The sequence below is a fragment of the Carassius auratus genome, unplaced genomic scaffold (assembly GCF_003368295.1).
Source record: "Carassius auratus strain Wakin unplaced genomic scaffold, ASM336829v1 scaf_tig00003889, whole genome shotgun sequence".
In the NCBI taxonomy this organism is placed as follows: Eukaryota; Metazoa; Chordata; class Actinopteri; order Cypriniformes; family Cyprinidae; genus Carassius; species Carassius auratus.
In genome coordinates this window covers 1-13,889 of record NW_020523565.1, presented here as the reverse complement: position 1 = coordinate 13,889, position 13,889 = coordinate 1, and the positions used below count along the sequence as shown (strand labels likewise).

Below are 13,889 nucleotides of genomic sequence, written 5' to 3'. Positions count from 1 at the left end.
TTTGATCAAAATGAATACAACTCTGAAATAAAGCAAACTCTGGTCCACACCAAAAGCAAATAAGTTCCGTTTCAAAGACTGCCTATGAAATATCCCTATGGATTTTATCTTTTCACTTCTATTGGCAAGTGGACCTTTAAGTGACCTTTTTCGGCCAGTGATTGAAGCTGTGGAGAAAGTGCTGTGCTTATATATGTGGTTGATTGCATGTGATACTGTTTTCTGGTTTAACACAAGGTGAACAAAGCTAAACAAATGTTATATAGCTTGATTTATTATACTTATAACTTTAGATATGATTCTGTACCATCATCTCTTGGATCTTTATTGTGTTTGACTGAGGTGAACAGGGTTGAGAACTTAACAAATGGGTAAATGTGGCAAAGGTAACGGGAGAAAGGGTCTTAACAGTGCTTCTGTGCTCCAGTTAGTAGTAATGGTCTCTTCCTAATGTGATTACTTCACCTGTGATTAAGGTCAGTCCCTGATGTTCATGTTTTTGTTCCTAAGATGGTTTTCTTGAGAAAGGCAGATTGTTGTGGGATGGTTCGGTGTGATTTGAAAAAGGCGACTTTGGAAAAAGTATAGGATTCCATCAATTATGTATTTGCAGACTGAATAGTCCAGAATGTAAGAATGTTTCATCATAATGAAAAACAGTGAGTAAGCCTTGCAAACGGATTTATGAGATGTTCAGCCACATGTCACAGTGGCAAATAGTTTTATACTCCTTAATCCAAACTTTGTTCATATTTATGGATGAAAAACTTACATACAGTGGGTATAGAAAAAAATTAATCCAGATGTATTTACTCAGTGCAATTTATAACACCCACCCCGCTCCTACAAAATGACTTGTAAACTCAATCAGATGTTGCTAATCAGCTTCTCAATGACACAAAGCAATTTGACTGTGGTCATTTTGATTCGCTCATCATGAAAAGAGCTTTCCTGGAGCATCCTTGATAGTACAACTGTAGCACTGAAGTCCATTATAAAAAAATGGGAGAAATAACAATATCATTAATTCTCCACAAATGTGGCTTGTATGGGAGGGTTGTAATCCATTGCAGCTCTCCTTCCAAATAACAGCATTTTTCCAGTAAAGCATGGAGGGGTAATGTCCTGTTATGGGGTGTTCACTTGTCAGGATAGACGGAAAAATGGATGGGGCAAAAATAATGTTAAATTATTGAAGAAAATCTGTTGCCCTCTGCCAAAAAGTTGTCAATGGGAAGAAGGTTTACCTTACAACATGACAATGATCCAAACCACACAGCAAAACTGAGCACACAGTGGTTGAAGGAGAAAAGGTGAAGGTTCTTGCATGGCCTAGTCAGAGCCCAGGCTTAAACCCTATTGAAAATCTTTGGGATTACTTGAAGACTGCAGTCAACAAACATCCACCATCAAATGTAACTGAGCAGTGCTGTACAGAAGAGTGGGCAAGTATTGCAAAGTCTAGATGTGTAAAGTTAGTAGAGACATATCCCAACAGACTAAAGGCTGTAATTAAAAGTAAAAGGTGTGTAACGATAAAAACTCCATACTTATCGGGAAGAAGGAGGCGGGAACCGGCGCACAATCAAAAACATTTTAATATTCAAAAATAAATACAAAACGGCGCACCAGCCCCTCACGGCCGACTGGTGCGCATAAATAAAAAGCAAACACATAAAATAATGTCCCAGGCCTGGTCCTCTCTCGTCCTCCACGGTCGTCACTCCAGTTTTATATCCTTCCATCTCCTACATGGGACTCGATACTGGCGGTGGGACGCAGGTGTAGCTCATCTCCAATCACTACACCTGGCCTCACTCCTCGTTCCCACGCCTCTCGGCCCCGCCCCACTCGCCACAAGGTGGTTCAACAAAATACTGTCACAAGGGGGATATCCTTTTTCAAACACAGTGAATTTTATCGTATTTTTGCGGTAACTTACTGGCAGCACTATTGCCAGTAAGTTACTGTAAGTTCCCCTTTACAGTAGCTTACCTGTAAATGTGTTTTACGGTAAGATGCCCTTACCGCAATTTAATTTTACAGTAAGATGCCCTTACTGTGATTACATTTTACAGTAAAATGCCCTTACCGTGATTTAATTTTACAGTATGATTCCCTTACTGCAATTTCATTTTACAGTATATTAGTCATTTTATTGTAATTTATTAAAAATATTTTAATATTTATATTTTACATTAATGCTATTGAATTTAACAAATTCCAAAAAAAGTGACTTGAGTCCATGTACATCAACATATTCTTTATTGTGCTTTTTTGTCAAACAAAATATTTTATTTTAAACAAATAATCTAATTAAAACAAAACTAAGTTACAAAACAAAACAAAACAAATAAAAAAAAATAAAAAAAAAATCACAATAAAAATACACTTCAGAAACAGTTCCAAACTTCCACTCCACCAATCACAGCAGATCACTGGTGTCAGGTGGCATCAATTCCTTTCTGCATATGGGATGTAGAGAGAGAAACGGAGAAAGGGGAAAATAAATAAATAAAGAAAACAAAACAAAACAATTACATCCTTGGAGTAACACACTCACACAGCAAGTTCTACAGATTGTAGCACCAGCACCAGATTTGAGTATAAGTTGCATCAGTCCAAAAATACGTCATGACGAGGAAAAAAAACATATATAAGTCGCACTGTACTATAAGTCGCATTTATTTAGAGCGCCCTCTCGCGGCTGGATACGGTAATGTTTTCTCTTGGTTCATCTCTCTCGGTTCATGTCAAATTAATTTAGATAAATAAGTCGCACCTGACTATTAGTCGCAGGACCAGCCAATCTATGAAAAAAAGTGTGACTAATAGTCCGGAAAATACTATATATATATATACGATCAACATTCTTCAAATTATCTTCTTTTTGTATTGCACAAAAGAAAGTCATACAGGTTTGGAATGACATGGGGTGGAATACATGATATACATTAATTTTAATTTTGGGTTAACTAATCTATAAGTAACATAAGTTTTTTGTGGTGAATTACTCACCTCTGTACCATCTCCAGCGTAGTGGATGCTGCCTCCTGATACTCCAGATTGAACACATAAAAGGAGCCGAAAAAGACAGCGAAAGCACTGGCAAAGTTATGAAGTTGGTTAGCTTCATAGAAGACCTTTCCCTCAATGCTGACCATCCAGTAGGTTGCAAACAGCAGACTACTCCCTAAAACAAAGGCATCTTCAGCTAAATTGTTTCTTGTAATAGAATTCTCAACAATTATTTCTCATACCTAGCATGATCACCTGTGGTGTGGTAGGCAATGTCATTTCCTGCTCAACCGACATCTTGGTTAAGGTTGGCTGAAAGAAAAAAAAAAAAAGATTCTCAGATATTGAATGATATATAGATGGAACTTTTATTTTTCAGATAATGTTTATTGCAAATATTTTGTATTTTAATTCCTAAATATAAAACAATATACAGTCAGACGCAGTCAATAATACGAATCTAATGTTGTGATGCGAGATACCAGCGGTCATGTGACAAAAGAACTCAAACCCGAAGACTCGAAAAATTTTTTACTAATCATTTCTGTTTCTGCATAGTGCTATGGGTTTCTGGCTTGAAGAACGAACGACTCGGACCCGAAGACTCGAGAGATGAACGAATCATTTCACTTTCCGGTATTGACAGCATATCCTCTATGGGACTGAAGAAGAACGAAAGACTCAGACCTGAACCCGAGACTCGAAAAGATTAACTAATCGTTTCTGTTTCACACATGGCACAGGCCAGCAGACAGATCAGAGTCAGACACTGACGAGCAGACAACTAAACAAACTAGAACAAACGTGATAAATATGAAGTTGCAAAGGAAAGAACGCCTCGAATCAGGAGGTGAGGTAAACTAACAGAGTCAGACTGCAATAGCCTGAACTTAAGACCCAACAACTAATCATTAATAAAACATTTTGGTTTCTTATTATTTGGCTTTGGCTGCATTATCCTATAGTTTATTTTGTATTCTTTTTACAAATGTAATCAAAATTTTCATAAGTTCTAGATTTGTTGGGATATTTAACATACCATTTTATTTATATTATTCCGAAATGAACAAAATGACTCGAAAAAGATTCTTTAATTTTGCTGAACGAGACTCAAATATCCGAGTCAGTAAAATGATCTGAACTTCCCACTACTACACAGCGGTGTTTCTTTTATGAATCAATCTGCGTTTTCAAACAAATCTAGTGAGTCAATGACCCATTCAAAAAGTCGCTTGCTTTGTTCCTGAATAAATCTGCCGTTTGAATGAACTGACTGAATGAATCATTAAGTGACAAAGACAATGACTTGCCGTCCCCTACTGGCATTTTTAGTTTAATTTTTAAGGTATTTTTTCAGTTATTTAAACCATTTAATATTTCTATATTCAAAACCTTCCATTTAAAACATTAAACTCATAGCATATTGTTATCATAAATTTAAATGCATTCTTGCCCCTTTAGAGCCTCATTAAAGTCCCAGTGAACAGAAAGTTGCAAACAACTTTTCTCCAGTGTTGTGAAGTATTTCCATGTGAAACTGAATATTAAATAGAGGGCAGGGTTTTACTTTATTTAATTTTTTTTAAGGTTAGATAAAAAAAAAAAATGACCTAAGTGCTCCTAAAAGGAAATGTAAGTGTAAAGCCCTGCAAGTTATGCATTACAATATGTTAATCACGTAATGCATCTGATAGTCAAAACATATACTTACAAAGCCAAAGATCCTCAGTGCTTGTGGCTCTTAAAAGAGCCTTTGGGCTGTAGTTAGCTCCTGTTGACACAGGGAAAAGAGAAAAAGAACAAACATTATTTTTCGTCAATGATTATTGGCTAATGACTATATGAACATGTTAAATCACAGATCTGGGATCACTTACACAATCAGATGACAATCAACACTGAAAAAAGGGAGAAGAAAATCAGTTTTACCAATAATTAGCGTAGAATATCTAAAATATTTTGCAATTAATATGTTTCAGTTAATCTATTGGTCTGCCTTTACATTGCTTTAAAAGCGTTACTATTTTAACATGTCATATTTTTGTCACGTGAAGAGTGAATCGCACGGTGAACCAGACAGTTTGCAGCATTCAATTGGCTGTCGGTCAAAAAAACCTCTTACATCTTGTCTAGACTTTGTTGATGAGAGGATTCGCGAGCCTGCATAATTCGGAACTGAATTAAAATGGCGTTATGAGCAGTGAGTAGATTCTGACTAACTTGAACACCTTTGATAGGTCATTGCGTTCAAGAGACCAGACAACTAACGTTAACGTCTGTGAATGGCTACATTGATGCTCACCGCAGCAAAACGCGTTGTAAGATTAATTTGCCATTCTCCAGAGAGTGAACACAAATAAGCACTAATATACACTGGAGCGTTTGCCAAATCTATTGCGCCAATACATTATTTCAGTATAAATTGAGTGTGTGCTCTTGCTTGCGGTGGACTGGGGGAGAGAGACTGCGAGAGAGTGCGTTTGAGAATTCGCGCCAACGTTACTTTAAATAGCCTAACGTCACACACATTTAACGGCATTCATTTAAATGACGAGTAAAATATACCATAACTGGTCGTAAAAAAATACGGAAAACCATTGTTTGTGTAAATACTACATTGGGTCCATCTGGAAAAGGCAGTCAGTTAACTGTATGACATAATGGGATATGAAAGCGGCAGTTTTTGAGGAAAACTAAAAGTTCCTTCAGACTGTCCTGTTAATAATAGCCTATTAGATTGTATTATTTACTTTCTTCATAAATTTAGCTATATTTAATTGATATTGGTAATGGTTTACGTTGTTAAAGTAACTTATAAAATACATTTGTTAAGTAAAAGGTACTTACCTCAGAAAATCTCGCAGCTGGCGTCTAGGTAGTGATCCACTCTGAGAGACGTCAGTTTTGTGCGCACTCAACACATCACACAAACATCAGTTTACATTCTGCCAGGTTGTTGCGTGGGCTTTGCACGTGAGCAACAATTTAAAATTTGTGAGGTTTAAGCAAAGTTATTATAATTATTATAATTATAATTATTATTATTATTATTATTGCTATTTAAATATCACCACACCTGTTCTCTTTTACCTGGCATAAAAATAAAACAAAAAATGCCTAATTTGCCTCTATTGGAACCAGTTGTCCATTACTATTATTATTAGGGCCCGAGCACCAATGGTGAGAGGACCCTATTGTTTCTGCTCCGTTTATTATTATTATTATTATTATTATTATTGTTGTTGTTGTTGTTTTTTATTGGAGAAAATGCTACTATTAAAATTAACATCCAGTGTGTGAAATGAGAATGATTTTATGATTTTAATCTGCAGAACAAGACAGAAAAAACTATAAAACATTATGAAGTTTTAATAGGCCTAAAATACAAGTTGTGGACACAATGACAAAGGCAGTGATTACAATTTAATTGTATGTATAGAAATCTGTCTTCTTCATTTACAGTAGCACTACTGCTTTTGCGTAAACAGTAAAGTACTGTAAAATTCATACAAAATACCCACAATGCAGTGCATATTACAGTAGTTTACCGTAAATAATATAAATGGTATTTTACTGGGCTTTTTTGCGGTAAGTTACTGTAAAATTGCGGCAAAGTCTAACAGTGTGGATAAAACAAAAACTGTTATTTTATATACCCACTGTATATCACTCCAATCAACTTGTTGTCGTAAAGTTTTAGTCGAATGCAGCTATGGGCTCTCTTTCATGGTAAGCTCCCAAGAACATTGCAATCTACATCAATTACCTCTTGTCTTTGATTAATAGTGCACATGCACCGTAATCTTTGCTAAGCTTTCATGACACATACAGTTTTAAATGCGCACACTTAAACAAACATGCACGCTGTACTGTTATTAGAAAGAGTAAAGGAAAGAAGATGTTTGCTTGTTTATACTCTGCCTTAAATCAATCATTTATAAAGGCACACATTATAGTTTTATATGATTGTATTTTAATACTAAACTGATAATATATTTACAACATTCAATATTGATGGATTATGCATTGACTTTTTTTTCATCAAAGTCGTGATGAAATGGTTCTTTTCTTTCATGTTGTGACATCTGAGTGAAACGGTTTATTGAGAGAATAAAATAATAATAATAAAACAGTTGAATAGGGACTTGGTGTTCAGTTGTTGATTGAATGAAGGCAGATCTGAATGCAAGCTTGCAGTTGATTGTAAGAAAGAGTTGGACTAAATGAATAGCAAAGTCTCATCATTCTGATTAAAAATGAAGAGGTAAAAAAATAGCATGCATTTTGAAAATAGAACAGAGAGTGAGCATTCATTTTGTGTCAGTTTTAAATTAGCTGGAGTGTGACTCCCACTCGTGATCTTCTTCTGTTTTCAGTGTCTATCAAGTAGGCAGACTAATGGTCTCCATGACTCAGCACAGCTTAAAATAGACACATCATTGGTTTGAGGTTGTAAGTCATTGTTTGTCAGATTATAAAAATATTCTCTTCACAGTGTTATTAGCGGGTTGGAGGCATTAACATCTTAGAGTGACCAAAGAGAGAACATCTTATGAGTTCATCTCTTTCCCTGTCATGTTTCATGAATCTTCCTGGCGCTTCTCATTGGCACCATGACTGTTCGCTGAACTGAGAGGCTGAGTTCCAACATGTGCAGTTCTTCTTCCCTAATTTCCCTAACTCCTCTCCAATATGTTCAAACTATAATCCATTGGCAAACTTGTCTCGCCACTGTTTCCAGTTCTCTGTGTCCCTGTTTTTCCACTTGCTTGTCTTTGCTCTTTTGTCCTTTTTGAGCTGAGTTCACCATCATTATCTAAAACACTGTACATATTAGAGCTTCTCTTCATTGTTTTTTTTTTTTTTTTAAGGTACTCTGAGAAAATGGTTTATTCTATTGGTGAAAAGGTTTTTATGCAAGTAAATCCAAATTTAGTTGAAGAATTTTAGAAAAATGTGTCTTTAGGTTCTGTTTTCTTACATTTTAAAACCTCAAGTAAGGTTTTCAGCATAAAAACAGTCAAAGGAGCCCTCATGACAACAAGCAAAAACTATCTCACTATCCTAGCAAACACACTTCTAGAAAAGTTATCTATCTTAAGATTTGTCTGATTTATTAATTATCACAGAACACAGCTGCTTTTCTAAAATTGTCGTCATCATCATCACTCCAGAAGTCATTATCATTACCGCTACGACCATCATCACTGTCAATGTCATAATTGCCATCAACATCGTCAACATAATGAACAATAGCAATCAGCAACCTATTAAAGTAATTGTCAATATAATTTGTCACTATAACATACTGTACATTCAAATGCATGCATTTCCTGAAAGATAAACACATTGCAGTTCCAGATGGAGCACAATTGTAAAAGCTTGGCAATTGCATCACCAAGGTCATCAGACTTATTCTTTAGGGCCACAAAAATAATAAAGTATTCAGCCATTTTCTTGAATTCTTGTTATTATAAATGTTCACTTGCAGCCATTACTGGGCACATTTTTGCACTTTTTATCCTGCACATTAAGCTAAATTTAGCAGTGCTGATCACCATCAGTGTGATATTAAGCTCAGACACCTTGTATAGACTCAAAGTGCTCTGCAACAGTGTTTGAACCTGGTGTCTTTCCCACACACCAGCTGTGTCCGCTGAAGACTAAAAGGGTTACTTCATCGAAAAATGAAAATTATGTCATTAATTACTCACCCTCATGTCGTTCCAAACCCGTGAGACCTCTGTTCAGCTTCAGAACACAGTTTAAGATATTTTAGATTTAGTCCCAGAGCTTTCTGTCCCTCCATTGAAACTGTGTGTATGGTATACTGTCCATGTCCAGAAAGGTAATAAAAACATCTTTGAAGTAGTCCATGTGACATCAGAGGGTCATTTAGAATTTTTTGAAGCATCGGAAATACATTTTGGTCCAAAAATAGCAAAAACTACAATTTTATTCAGCATTGTCTTCTCTTCTGTGTCTGTTGGGAGTGAGTTCAAAACACTGCAGTTAAGTGATATCCGGTTTGTGAATGAATCACTCAATGTAACCGGATCTTCTTGAACCAGTTCACCAAATCGAACTGAATCGTTTGAAATAGTTCACATTTCCAATAAGCATTAATCCACAAATGACTTAAGCTGTTAACTTTTTTTAATGTGGCTGACACTCCCTCTGAGTTCAAACAAACCAATATCCAAATAATTCATTTACTCAAACAGTACTCTGACTGAACTGCTGTGAAACTAAACTGAAGATGAACACCGAACCAAGCCAGATAACGAACAAACGATATACTCGTTCTCGAGTCAAGAACCGGTTGCATTGGTTTTCAGATCACCAGTAGTGATGGGAAGTTCAGTTTTTTTCCGCGAACTGGTTCTTTCAGACAGTTCGATTCAATAAAGTAGTAATAATGACATCATTGGCGATAATTGGCCTTGATTCAAGCCTTCAGTTTACTCGTGTTCATAACATTATCATATAATCAGTTCAGAATCAATCACCAAAAGAATCAGTTCGGTTCAGACGCACTGTGTGTCATTCTGCTTCACGCTGAATCACACATGCACAGTATCATCAGCTCTTCGGTTCTTGACTCGAGAACGAGTCAGTCTTTTATTCGTTATCTGGCTCGGCTTGGTGTTTATCTTCAGTTCTCTCTTCACAGCAGTTCAGTCAGTGTACTGTTTGAGTAAATGAATTACTCCGGGTTATTGGTTTGTTTGAACTCAGAGGGAGAGTCAGCCACATTAAAAAAGTTAACAGCTTAAGTCATTTGTGGATTGATGCATATTGGGGACACTGTTTCAGAGTGATTCATCGAGTGATTCGTTCACAAACCAGATACAACTAAACTACAGTGTTTTGAACTCGCTCACAACAGACCTGGAAGAGAAGACAATGCTAAGTAAAGTCGTAGTTTTTGCTATTTTTGGACCAAAATGTATTTTCGATTATTCAAAAAATTCTAACTGACCCTCTGATGTCACATAGACTACTTCGAATATGTTTTTATTAACTTTCTGGACAAGGACCGTATACCATACACACAGTTTCAGTGGAAGGACAGAAAGCTCTCGGACTAAATTTAAAATATCTTAAACTGTGTTCCAAAGATTAATGACATAATTTTCATTTTTCGATGAACTAACCCTTTTATAGCCTACAACACACACTCACACACACACACACACACACACACGCACACACACACACACACACACACACACACACACACACATACATACATACAGTGAAATTATTGAAGTATTAATATTTGTCCAGTCCAGTTATCAGTACTCAGTTCCACAGTCCAAACAATAAACCCAGGACTAATGAATTTGACACAGCTGAAGAGAACAAGGCCTGGAATTGTTGTCTTAGAGGGAGAATAAATTGATTATTTAATGTCAAAATTAAGTTGATTTGACTCCTTGATTTTCCACATATGTTCCACTCATTTAGGCTGAAACAGAGGGGTGAAGATGAAAAAGAGGGTTTATTTCAGAGGATGGATTGCAGTGTATGTTGATGTGATGTGAACATGATGTTAATCAAAGCAGCATTGTGGTGCCCACAGACCCACTGATTCTCCCCCTACATATGGCCACATGCTGGCAGACGTGACCCCTGTGGTCTCCATCGCTCTTTTCCCTCTTGTTTTCTGCACCTCTCTCATCTTTATTGGAGCCAAAACCAATCATGTAAACCCCTCCACCCCCTGCCCCGTAATCTGTCCTATGTCATTAATCTGAAGGGCATGCATCCTGAAAGATTTCCTTCACACTTCCCTTTCTTCCACTCTGCATCTCTGTTTGGATTTATTTGCAGTTTCTTCATCCCTTGGTTTGTTTCTGTCTTCTCTTGTCATCTATCCATGTCTGCTGCCCACTAAATAATTTAATATGCTGTGATGATGATCGACTCACATCTTTGAAGCCTAGTGTATCTTGAAATGATATTTGAATGCTACAAGATGGAATACAATGACATACTGTAAAATATTGTTCACATCACAGCATCTCGTGATGTGGTTTTAAGTTAAAATCTAGGATTTATTTCAAAATGTTTTTGTGTGTTTGTGTGCAAGATCATCTCACATCTTGAAGGCACCCAGCATATGACCTTAAATAAACCTTGCTTCTGTAGAGCAGCTAAGCAGCTAAAGTGTTGTCTCCTCTGGAGCCCAACTGCCTCTTGTTCATTTTGCTGCAAGGAACAATTTACCTTGGTTACCGCTGTAAACACAGCAGCACTGCACATGGCCTATTATATGGAGGTACAAAACTTTTCTGAAGACAGTTCCCTTCAGAGATATATCCTTATAAACCTCCACCCCAAATTTCATGTAAACACTTTTCTTCCAATATTTAAAACATTGTGAAAAGTGAGCTACACTGCATGTACTGTACAGTATCTGTATGTTCTCTTCTCTATTCGTCTGACTTTATTGTTTCCCGTCTCTGGTCCCTGTTTTCAGACTTAGTAATATTTCCACATATTTCCAGCAGTGAAGCAATATTTAAATAGGTACAGCAAGATACTTCATCACTCTATCTGTGACGCATTGCTATTGGATTTACATTGTCAATACAGAAAACAAACCAATACGTCGCTGTCCCTGCATGATGGGCCAAAGTATCGGCCCCAAAACGTGCGTAGGTCCATCTGGGAAATGCCCAATATGCCAGATGGCCAGTCCACCCCTGAATGGAAAGCAAAGGGAGAGTTTCAACAAAGAAGGATGTCTTTGCTGGGGGTAAATAAATTCTTAAAGGGTACATAATTTACACAGTTTCACCTAATCTCATGTTAATCTTGAGTGCCTGTAGTACTGCATCCTTCATATATCCAAAAAGTCTTTAGTTTTATCATATTTATAAAAGAAAATACAGCTTTCCGATTCTTTCTGGAAAAAGCTGAGCTCCTGGAGGCATGCCGTGGGTGGAGCAATAATACTGATGTTACGTGTTGTTTCCATTAACATATATTCCCTTATGTGCTGATTTCCAATAAAAACAGAAATCTGATGCAATTGTACTTATATGAATGGGGTGTTTTATCACAGAGACGACTCCATGTTTTAGTAGGAAACGATGTGCAAATCCCGCATCGACTTGGGCCTTGTTTATAAAATATTCGTCACTCAAATGACAAAAGCACTTGATACACTCCCTTGCTGCCCCGGAAAAACAAACTGCATCCACTGTTCATGTAATGCTGGGTTCTTGGGGCAGCTTAACACGGTAAACTTTCCCTCACATCCAAAAACCCACTTATTTGAAGACATTCTCGAACAAATCCAATGCAGTCTCACTCTCCTCTGGTCAACGTGTGTACGCGGGCGCACTTTTCCGAGCGAAATGCTCATATAAGGAGTTCCACTCTCGTCTATGTCATTAGATCCACGAGCGAAATAAACCAGCCGAAACTGGAAGTAAGATTTTCGCCAAAGAAATTCTCAGTCATTCTTCAAAATTATTTTGTAAAACTTGGCCATGTTTAGCATGAGAATCCATCTCTTTAACACTTTGAACAACTCTGAATACACGGAACACCATTGTGAACCCTCCCCCCCTAATCTTAATTTCTATATTTATGTTTTTTGTCTTATTCTTGTACTAGCAACTTTTATGATGGCTGTTGTTGAGCATATGCTGTTATCTCCACCTACTGGAAACGTTTTAGTCAGTTAGCCAAACATACTGATGAAATACAATGATGTTTTGAAGTGTTGTGTTAGTATGTGGGTGTGTTTAGATAGAAGAGCCAAAAGGATCCTTTGTGCCATGCTGGATGTTTGTGTGTGGGCAGCTGAAGCTCTGACCAGCACGTTGTTACACCCGTCTAGATTTAGGTGCTTATCCATTGTGAGTTCACAGTACAGAATGCTACTGTTCTCTCAGGAACAAAGGGAGGATGTGGCCAGTTCCCCCCACCCCTGCCGGACCGATCTAGTGTCAGTTATGTGTCCCAGCTGCCTCTGGCTGACTTATGGCCGGAGGTCACAAACGGGCTCGTTTCACAATAAAACACAGATCTCCTGAGGCTGTGTGTTAATGTAGAGTAACAGAGTGTTACTCAATTGACATGGCAGGGCATTTGTATTGAGAGCTCTAAGACTGTTTGTTTGAAGTGGTCTCAAAAAATATTTAGATAGTTAAGCCATACTTAAAAATGGTTGAATATTAATTAAATTACAAAATATCAGACCTAAGAGGCACAAGCAAATCTTTATACAAACATTTCCTAGCAATAAATAAATAAAATAATAATGATACAATAAATTAATTAAATATTAAATGATAAAACAGTACATATAAATATAACTTGTCAAAACGAAGAGAAAGCAAGACATATTTCAATATCATATCATTCAGTAGTTTAATGATCCTGTGCGAATTGACTTCATGCATTTACTAAAAATCACATTGCGACAAATTTCAATGTATTATACAGTAAAATTAGTTCTGAAGAAAATATGTATTCAATGGGAGATGCTTTGATATTTTGCATCTAATATATAAAGTTATAAAGCATATATGTGAAACACTCCTTCAGTTTGATTCCGAGGTTGTTTGTGAAAAAATGTAATTATAAGCAGGTATGCATTTTTTTTTCTTCTGTTTTTGTTATTTTTAATAGTCTCATCCCATCATGCCTCTTGCTCTCTGAGTGAAGTGGACATATTTTCCAGTGGCCGAATACACTGCTCAGATTCACTAATGGAACCCTTCAGACAAACAAACACACACACACACACATTTTTTAGTAATAGCCGATTCCAATGATTTATGGGAGTACATGTTCTTGATGTTTGTGAAACTCAAACCCATTTACTAATGATGATTCAGCTTTTTCAAGTT

The 13,889-nt window shown here is 36.7% G+C and overlaps 1 long non-coding RNA gene across 2 annotated transcripts; it reads right to left on the bottom strand.

The window, feature by feature from the left end:
- Positions 1–2,333: 2,333 nt before the first annotated feature.
- Positions 2,334–5,925, bottom strand: LOC113070422 (uncharacterized). Of its 2 annotated transcripts, none has more exons than XR_003279925.1 (6): positions 5,866–5,925; positions 4,896–4,916; positions 4,730–4,789; positions 3,261–3,330; positions 3,019–3,193; positions 2,334–2,465 (listed from the first exon to the last, which is right to left on the bottom strand). It is a non-coding gene; the product is annotated as an uncharacterized LOC113070422 (long non-coding RNA). The 2 variants fall into 2 exon arrangements; XR_003279926.1 differs by having other exon boundaries at positions 3,274–3,330.
- Positions 5,926–13,889: the final 7,964 nt, after the last annotated feature.